Here is an 8894-nt window from a genome sequence, read left to right on the forward strand (position 1 = left end):
TCTTCCTTCCTGAAGAAACCTGTGTCCATCTCTCTGTGCTTGGCTTCCGTCAGTTTCTCCGGTATCATTGGTGGTGTGACAAAGCCTGCTACCTTGTGCCAGTACAGCCTGATAATCTGTAAGGCATAGTGTTTGCACTCTGGAAATCCACTCCACCTGCTTAGGGCTGAAGGCATGCAGAGGCTGTGCCATGAGGCTGAAACAGTGAGTGGGTTGTCAATTGCTAACTTACTCTTTCCTTATCACTTATATTTCTACTTAAATAACTTCTGGGTAATGACAGTGGGAAGGAGAGGGATATTCAGGCTGCATGATCTCCTTTGGTAATTGCATTTGTATGTTTTATCATATTTCATTGTGTCCCTGAGGAAGTCCACTGAGATGTGGACCAATTTTTACTTACTATTTTTTGTATTGCTTATTTTATGTTAACTCGCGCGCAATAATTATTTTAAATTATTGTGAGGAATTGCTATTTTCTGTTGCCAACACTAAACCACATTTTTGGTGAAGATGAAGTAAAGAAAATGACATGTACAGTGGCATATAACTTATGCCTGATCAGAACTTTGACTTTCGAGCCATATATAGATCCAACTATTAGAAAGCTAGACACATTTTAGCATTCTCACTGTTCAATGCTGTGCCATTAAAGGATTAGATCACAATTATGCAGCCTTAGCTGCACCTCCCCTGCATGTGACCTACATATATCCTGTAAAGATATGTGAAGTTTACACATCCTTTACTGCACATAGTCTGTTTAATTTATAATTCCTTATCTCCTACCTTAAGAGCCCCTGTGTGCAATTAAAGGTCAATTTGCAGAGCCTGAGTCAAGAACCTCTAAACTAAACACTGTACTATCACATCTGACTGTGAAAGAACTATGCCCACCACAATCAATGTAGGCTGCATGGGACAGTGGTGGTTTTGGCTAGGGCTGCATAAACAGAAACAAGTTATTTAAGTCCTAATTGGCAATATAGCTTCAGAAACGAAGCCATTTTTTGAGTAATAAATATGGATTAATTTGGGCGGCCCGTTATATTATTTGGGTATTAAGATTTGTACAGACCCTAAGAATATTGTAGAAATAAACTTACCATTACTAACTCAAACGAATAAACAACTGAAAGAATGGAAACCATTAGGCTTTTCGTGGTGGGGCAGAATAAATATTTTATAAAAACGTATATGCTGCCAAAATTGTCTTTTTTTTTAAAAAAGATACCCCTGAGGATCCCACCAATATGGCTTAAAATCAATAAATTCGTCTGGCAAGGGAAAGATCCCCGTATACAAATGAGAACGTTGGCAAAAAAAAGACACAAGGTGGACTAGGTATTCCAGAAGTAGAACAATACCATTGGGTTTAATAATGCAAGTTATTGCAACCCAAAAAAGAGGTTTTGTAAAAATAAAGTTGGTATGCTATTGAAAGAGCTAACTGTATATACATATTTGGCCAACAGGGTTTATTTGACTAATTTAAATAGCCCTTCATGCCTCATACAGGCTGACTAACTACATAGCCTCTCTTTCCTCACAGCAATCAATTTTTCTCACAGGGGCTGACATATACACACATAAAATATTAAATAGTTCTTGCACTCAGGCTTGAAGACTTAAAATGCCAGGTGCCAGTCCTGGGGTATGAATATTCAAAAAAAAAAATCTTAAAAAAAATTGGGCTGCACTTTCCAAGTAAGGTTCTCTTTATTCCATCATATTAAAAGCAGATCAACGTTTCGGTCCGCTCAGGGACCTTTCTCAGGATCAAACGTTGATCTGCTTTTAATATTATGGAATAAGAAAACCTTACTTGCAAAGACTGAGTGCAGCCCAATTGTTTATGGAGATATTATATAATAAAGCTTTTTTATTTTGATACTTATTTTGAGATAAGTTTACCGCACAAGGTGGTTATTGTATTTTTTTTTTCCAATATATTTTTTATTGAGTTTTCATCATCAGTGATACAATCAGAAGTAGTATGGAACCAAGTAAAACATTAAAACATTAAAGTTGAGGTCTGGTTGGGAAAAAGTACAGTTAGGTAACATGGATCGTTATACATAGTTACTTATACAGTTATTGCTCACATAGCCAGACTAACATTTGACCTGTTTGTGCGTACCAAGTGGCGGATAGTTGTATTTGTCTGTATGTCCCTCAGTAAAACATACGTATAATTACATATAATTATCAGGGGTTAATTCTCGGTGTCTGTCGGTTATACATTTCTACCCATGGGGACCATGTTGTGTGAAACCTCTGTGCCGTTTTGGTATTGGGTACGGCCATTCGTTCATAGATGTAGAATTGGTGTATTTTGTCCCACAATTGGGTTTTGTTTGGGCAAGTTGTGGATTTCCAGTTGAGAGCTAATAGACTACGGGCCGCCAAGATGGTGATGGCACATATTTGCTTGTGTGAGTGTTTGAATGTCTGAGGGAACCTCATGAGTAAGTATGTTTCAGGTGTATTTTGGGTATCTGGGATTTTCAGGGTGCGAAGTGTATTGTGTACTTCTATCCATAAAGGTTGGATTTTGGGGCATGTCCACCAAATATGCATAAGTGTACCTTCTGCTGCAGAGCATCTCCAGCATAGTGGGGTTGAGTTTGGGTATATTCTGTGAAGCCTATGTGGGGTTAGATACCATCTGTATAATAATTTCCTGTGTGCTTTTATATGTGTGTAGCATTTCGTCCATGTGGATATGTCGTTTAGTACATGTATCCATTCTTCGTCCGTAAGTTGGATGACACAGTCTATTTCCCACAATGTTTTGCAATGCGGTGTCGTGTTGGGTGTAGTGTTCTCCCAAGCTTTGTAGCATAGGGAAATGGTTTTCGGTTTTGTGGGGTGTTTCCAACACCTTTCCATTATTGCCTTCGTCGATGGGAATGTTTGGGTAGGACTTGTTTGTTGGGTATGTACATGTGCTGTGATGAGTCCCTTGAGTTGTAAGTATGTGAAAATAGCGTCATTGGGAATCTCCCATTTTTGTTGTATTTCGGGGGATGGCATCATTCCGTGAGGTTGGAGCAGTTGGTGTATGTGTGTTATTCCCGCCACGGACCACCTCTGCAAGCGTACGTCTGGTGAAATAGCCTTTAAGGCCGTCAGTGGGGCCTCTATGTGGAATGTATTTCTATCCCCCATGGCTTCTAAAAAATGCCGTCCAGAATTGATAGTAAACTTTGTGGTGGGTAGTAGGCCAGACTTGGGTGACCTTAACTTTCTCGGTGTCCACTGGTGTGCTAGTGCCGAGTTATTGCTGAATTGGGCTCTCCATGTCTACCCATTGTATGGTCCCTTCGGTGGTATGTAGTAGTATCCCTGATGCTAAGGCCGATGCCTTATAGTATAGGCCCACGTTGGGTAACCCCACTCCGCCCTGTTTCGAGTGTTTGTATAGTATCGTACTTGCTATGCGTGTTTTTTTTGTTTCCCCAAATGAATGTGTTGCATATGGTTTGCAGTGATTTAATGAGCGAGTGTGGGACTTGTAGGGGGAGCATTCTGAACATATAAAGTATTTTTGGTAAAATCACCATCTTATACGCATTTATTTTGCCTAACCAAGAGATGTATGATTGTGACCTTTTGTGCATTGTTGTGGAAGTGTGAGATAGTTTAATTTTGGTACCACCGCTATAGAGGATGCAAGTTTTACGCCAAGGTAAGTAAGCGAGGATGTCCTCCAGTCGAAGAAGTATTTCTCTTTCAGTGTGGACGTGGTGGTCAAGAGGAGTTTAATAGGTAGTGCTTGTGTTTTGTCTTGGTTTAGACGGTAGTGTGATATGTCCCCGAATCTCGCCAAGGTCTCCATTAGGGGCGGGACTGACATTTGAGGATTTTCTAGTGTTATTAAAATATCATCTGCGAACAGTGCTAATTTGTATTCTTTACCTAAGATTTTGACGCCTTGTATGCGGTGATCATTTCTTATTTTGTGTGCCAGCGGTTCAAGGGATAAAATGTAGAGTGGAGACAGGGGGGCACCCCTGTCGTGTGCCGTTGGATATCTGGAAGGAGGTGGAGAGGAAGCCACCATGAGCAACTTTGGCCGCTGGTGTCTTATATAGTGCCATAATGCCTTTGATAAATTCGGTAGGGAAACCGAATTTTTGTAGTACCCTTTGCATGTATGCCCAATTAAGCCAGTCGAAGACCTTATCTGCATCCATTGCCAGAAGGAGGCCTCCCGCCGACCCCCTCTCCATTGTAGCTAGTATGTTAAGGACTTTTCGGGTGTTATCAGAGCCTTGTCGTCCCTTGACAAACCCCGATTGGTCATTGTGTACTAGGTCACTTATTATGGATGCAAGTCTGTTACTTAATATCTTCGCATAGAGTTTGGCGTCACAATTAAGAAGGGAGATTGGTCTGAAGTTTTTGCAAGTGGTGGGTGGTTTGCCTGGTTTGGGTAATGTCGAGATGTGAGCTAGTAGTAGTTCTGATGGCAGGGCTCCCCTGTTGAGATTATGTTGGTATAGGTTTAAGAGATGGGGAAGTAGCAATCGGGAGAACTCTTTATAGTACCTATTAGGGAGGCCATCCAGACCTGGGGATTTGTTTGATGGTAAGTCAGCTATGGCTTTGGATATTTCCTGATGGGATATCGGCTGTTTGAGTTGATGTACTCTATCTGGTAATAGGGATGGTAGGTGGATGTTTGCTAAAAACAAATTGTCAATATCGGTAAGCGTGGGCACTTTTACCCCCTCGTCCTCGCTCAGATTATACAGTTTGTGATAATATTCTGAGAATTCATTTACTATTTTGTTCGCGTCAATGACTTTCTGTCCATTATTTGTGTTTAGGAAGGCAATCCTGGAGGCGGTTGATCTATGTTTGAGCTGTGAAGCTAGTTTTGCTCCCGCTCTATTGCTATAGGCAAAGTATTTGTGTTTGTATTTTTGAAGCAGATACGTGGTTTTGGCCAATTCAAAGTTTCGTAGTTTAACGTGGGCATGTAGAAGAGCTGTTTGTGTCGTGGGTGAAGGTGAGCATTTGTTTCTATGTGTTAGAGCTGTGATTTCTAGGTATTGGGCTTGGCGTGCTTTTTTGGCTTGACTGGCATGTTTTATAAAACTACCGCTTATCACGGCCTTGTGTGCCAGCCAGATATAATCCAGCGGTGTGTCGGGGCGAACATTTTCTGTGAAATAGTTTTGGAGATTTGTTTAGTCTCGAGGTGAATTGGCCAGTGGAGGTGAATTGGCCAGTGGAGGTGAATTGGCCAGTGGAGGTGAATTGGCCAGTGGAGGTGAATTGGCCAGTGGAGGTGAATTGGCCAGTGGAGGTGAATTGGCCAGTGGAGGTGAATTGGCCAGTGGAGGTGAATTGGCCAGTGGAGGTGAATTGGCCAGTGGAGGTGAATTGGCCAGTGGAGGTGAATTGGCCAGTGGAGGTGAATTGGCCAGTGGAGGTGAATTGGCCAGTGGAGGTGAATTGGCCAGTGGAGGTGAATTGGCCAGTGGAGGTGAATTGGCCAGTGGAGGTGAATTGGCCAGTGGAGGTGAATTGGCCAGTGGAGGTGAATTGGCCAGTGGAGGTGAATTGGCCAGTGGAGGTGAATTGGCCAGTGGAGGTGAATTGGCCAGTGGAGGTGAATTGGCCAGTGGAGGTGAATTGGCCAGTGGAGGTGAATTGGCCAGTGGAGGTGAATTGGCCAGTGGAGGTGAATTGGCCAGTGGAGGTGAATTGGCCAGTGGAGGTGAATTGGCCAGTGGAGGTGAATTGGCCAGTGGAGGTGAATTGGCCAGTGGAGGTGAATTGGCCAGTGGAGGTGAATTGGCCAGTGGAGGTGAATTGGCCAGTGGAGGTGAATTGGCCAGTGGAGGTGAATTGGCCAGTGGAGGTGAATTGGCCAGTGGAGGTGAATTGGCCAGTGGAGGTGAATTGGCCAGTGGAGGTGAATTGGCCAGTGGAGGTGAATTGGCCAGATATGGTCAGTGTGATAGGGGCATGGTCTGACCATGATATGATGCCAATATCTGCACTTATCATTCTCTCTAGTGATGTGGTCTTAATTAGAAATCTGTCAATTCTGGAGTAGCTATTGTGTGCAGCAGTGTAGTCTATTTCAGCAGGGTGAGATATTCTCCATGGGTCTACATAGTTATGTGTCGTCAATGTTCTGCAGATGTTGGATGTTTGTGCGTGTCTCTGTTTTGAAGTTGTTGTGTTACCGTTCTCGCGGCTGATGAATCCATATTGACGTCTAGGAGAAAGTTAGTGTCGCCTCCAAGAATTACCTCCCTGTCGCCTACCTCAGGTTCCAGTATGGGCGATCTGGTGTCCCTGGCGCCATCTTGGATTCACATGGGAGTGGTTTGCTGCAGGTTCAGGTGTGACTCAATAATTTTTTGCTTCATTTTTTTGTGCGTTTTTGTTGCCATCGTGTTCAGGGTGTATTCAGTGTCCGGTAGGGCTATTTTTTGTGGTCGTCTTGCTGCGATATCACACTGTTAAACCCACGATACAGCAGAGCTCACGGCTTATGCGTCTGCCTCCATGCGGTCCGTAGCCACGCCCCTATTGTATTTTAATACTGTATTACAGAACCTCAGAGGAGACTTATTTTGCTACAGGTCAATTACTTTATTTTTTAGCAATACCATCTATCGCCAGGAAGCATTGTAGGTTCCCTTGTGGTGAACCTACATGCTGTTTTGTCTTATTGGATTATCCCCAGAGAGACCCCATAGTCTCTTTGGTGCCTTGGGGACACATTTCACTTATGATTGTTTCTAAAGTCCTTTCCCCATTGGTATCCTCGCTATACTTTACGTATATGGTACAGTTATGAGCCGAGAATGTTAGTATGGTCTTGTCAGGTTTTTTTTTTTTTTTTTAAATGTGTTTTGTTTAGAAGAAAATTAATAAATAATTTATAAAAAAAAAAAAAAAAAAGGGATCAGATCACTGCCAATGAATTGGCATCTGCCTAGGAATAAAAATCCCTTCACCAACTTTGAGTTCTTGGTCTAAACATGACATCTCAATGATGCTGCTGAAGATATAATTGTAACTCCTGTTAAAACTAGTATAGCAGGGAAACGTGACAATATCCATGTTACTGCAACTTGACAAATTCTGGTTCTCCAGTGAGTGACAATTATAGTTTGAGTATTTTACAACCTGGAATATTTCCTGAGTAAAGTGAGCATCTACGAGAGTGGCAGTTTTAGAATGACTTCTGACCCTTATGCAAGTCAGGAGCATGAACATAAAGGTACATTGTAAAAATGTATTTTTTTTTTTATACTCCCAATTTAGATTACAATTTCAGATCAAAATAAATAAAATTTGAATTTGACTGTTCAACTGTAATTCACCCCTTTCATATTAAGTGCACCCACATCTATGATTTTATTATGGGGAAACTGGGATTTAACAAATATTTAGCTATGAAAACAAAAAACAACTAATTTGAACGCCAATTCTGGCCAGTTTTTGTGACTAAGTGGCTACTAAAAAAGACTGGACATACCCCACAATGGGAGCAGCAGGTAAGTAAATAGAACAGCGGGGATGTGCTATGCTGCCTCTGTTTAGAGCTAGTCCCAAGGATGGCATAGCATGCCTGCTGTCCTTAAGGGTGTTAAGCAGCTGCCAAAGACCAGATTTTGAGCATTTGTGTTTTATACCCTTGCACAAAGTGACACTAGGCATCCAAACCACTTCAGCTAGTTGATGTGATCTGATTGCAGTGCCCCATTGTCCTTAGTGCTGCAATGTTAAACATTTGTTTATACCAAACAGACACTAGAGTGCTTCCTAAATTGAAGGACCTCTGGTCTGGTATCCAATGCCGGAAGTAGAGCATGAGGACCTCCAGTCAGATTTTTCCTCCATAGGAAAAACATTGATTCCATGCTTTCCTATTGGGAGATCTAATGAGTGCACAGCATTTGCTATGCACGCACAGGTTCCTTAGGGGTTTATACAAATAAACCTCTGTCTTACTAGAGATCTTTGCCAGAAGCTCAAGGAAGCAAGGTGGGAAATCAGTGTAGGACCCACCTGAAAAGTTCACCTTGAACTGCCAGGTGGGCTAAACCCTTATGGCCATTGGAGCAACTAAATAACCTTCATTTATATAAATATGGATAGGGATTTGGAAGAGCGGTGGTAGTTTTTATTGTATATATTGGGGCTGATTTGTACTATGGTTGTTGCTGCCACCCAGGAGTAGTGAGAGTTTGAGACAGGACCTTTGTGTGCATATTAGAGCAAGGAGGTTCTACCCGATGCAGAGGGACATTAACAATGGGATCAGGAAATTAAAAAGGTTTAACCCTTTATATACCCAGGTTGGGTGAGTGCACAACACTATCCCTTTAGGCACCTGAGTTTGAAGTGTAATTTTGAGACTGCAGGAGATCATATTGCTATCTTTTGTAGTCACGAGAAGGATGTGAAGTCATCAGAAAATATGACCCACTGGAAAGTTAGCTCCTTGACCAGCAATGGAAGACTCCTGAGGGGTTCCCCTCCCCAACTAAGTCCTGGTTTAAAGTCAGATCTAGACAAGAAACATGAGAACATAGACCAAGTACACAAAATAGTTTTACATGCATTTATTATGGAAACTTTTCAGAGTGCATTCCATTGTTTGAAACATTTACAGTGCTGTAATAAGGTTTCATAAAATACAAACATGACAGTTATCCTGCACTGAGCACTCACCCATCATATAGGGCAACGAGAAGCAACCTTTGACACTCTCAATGTTATGGCTACATCTCCCATAATGCAAGCAAAGTATCAGTGGAAATGCCCACAACATAGGGAGTGCTGAAAGTCTCCTATCTCAGTATGAAACCAGCTGCAATTCCTCCCTCCCCCCCCACCTCTTAGACTTCAGTCAATAG

Source organism: Pelobates fuscus, chromosome 5 (genome assembly GCF_036172605.1).
Source record: "Pelobates fuscus isolate aPelFus1 chromosome 5, aPelFus1.pri, whole genome shotgun sequence".
Lineage (NCBI taxonomy): Eukaryota > Metazoa > Chordata > Amphibia > Anura > Pelobatidae > Pelobates > Pelobates fuscus.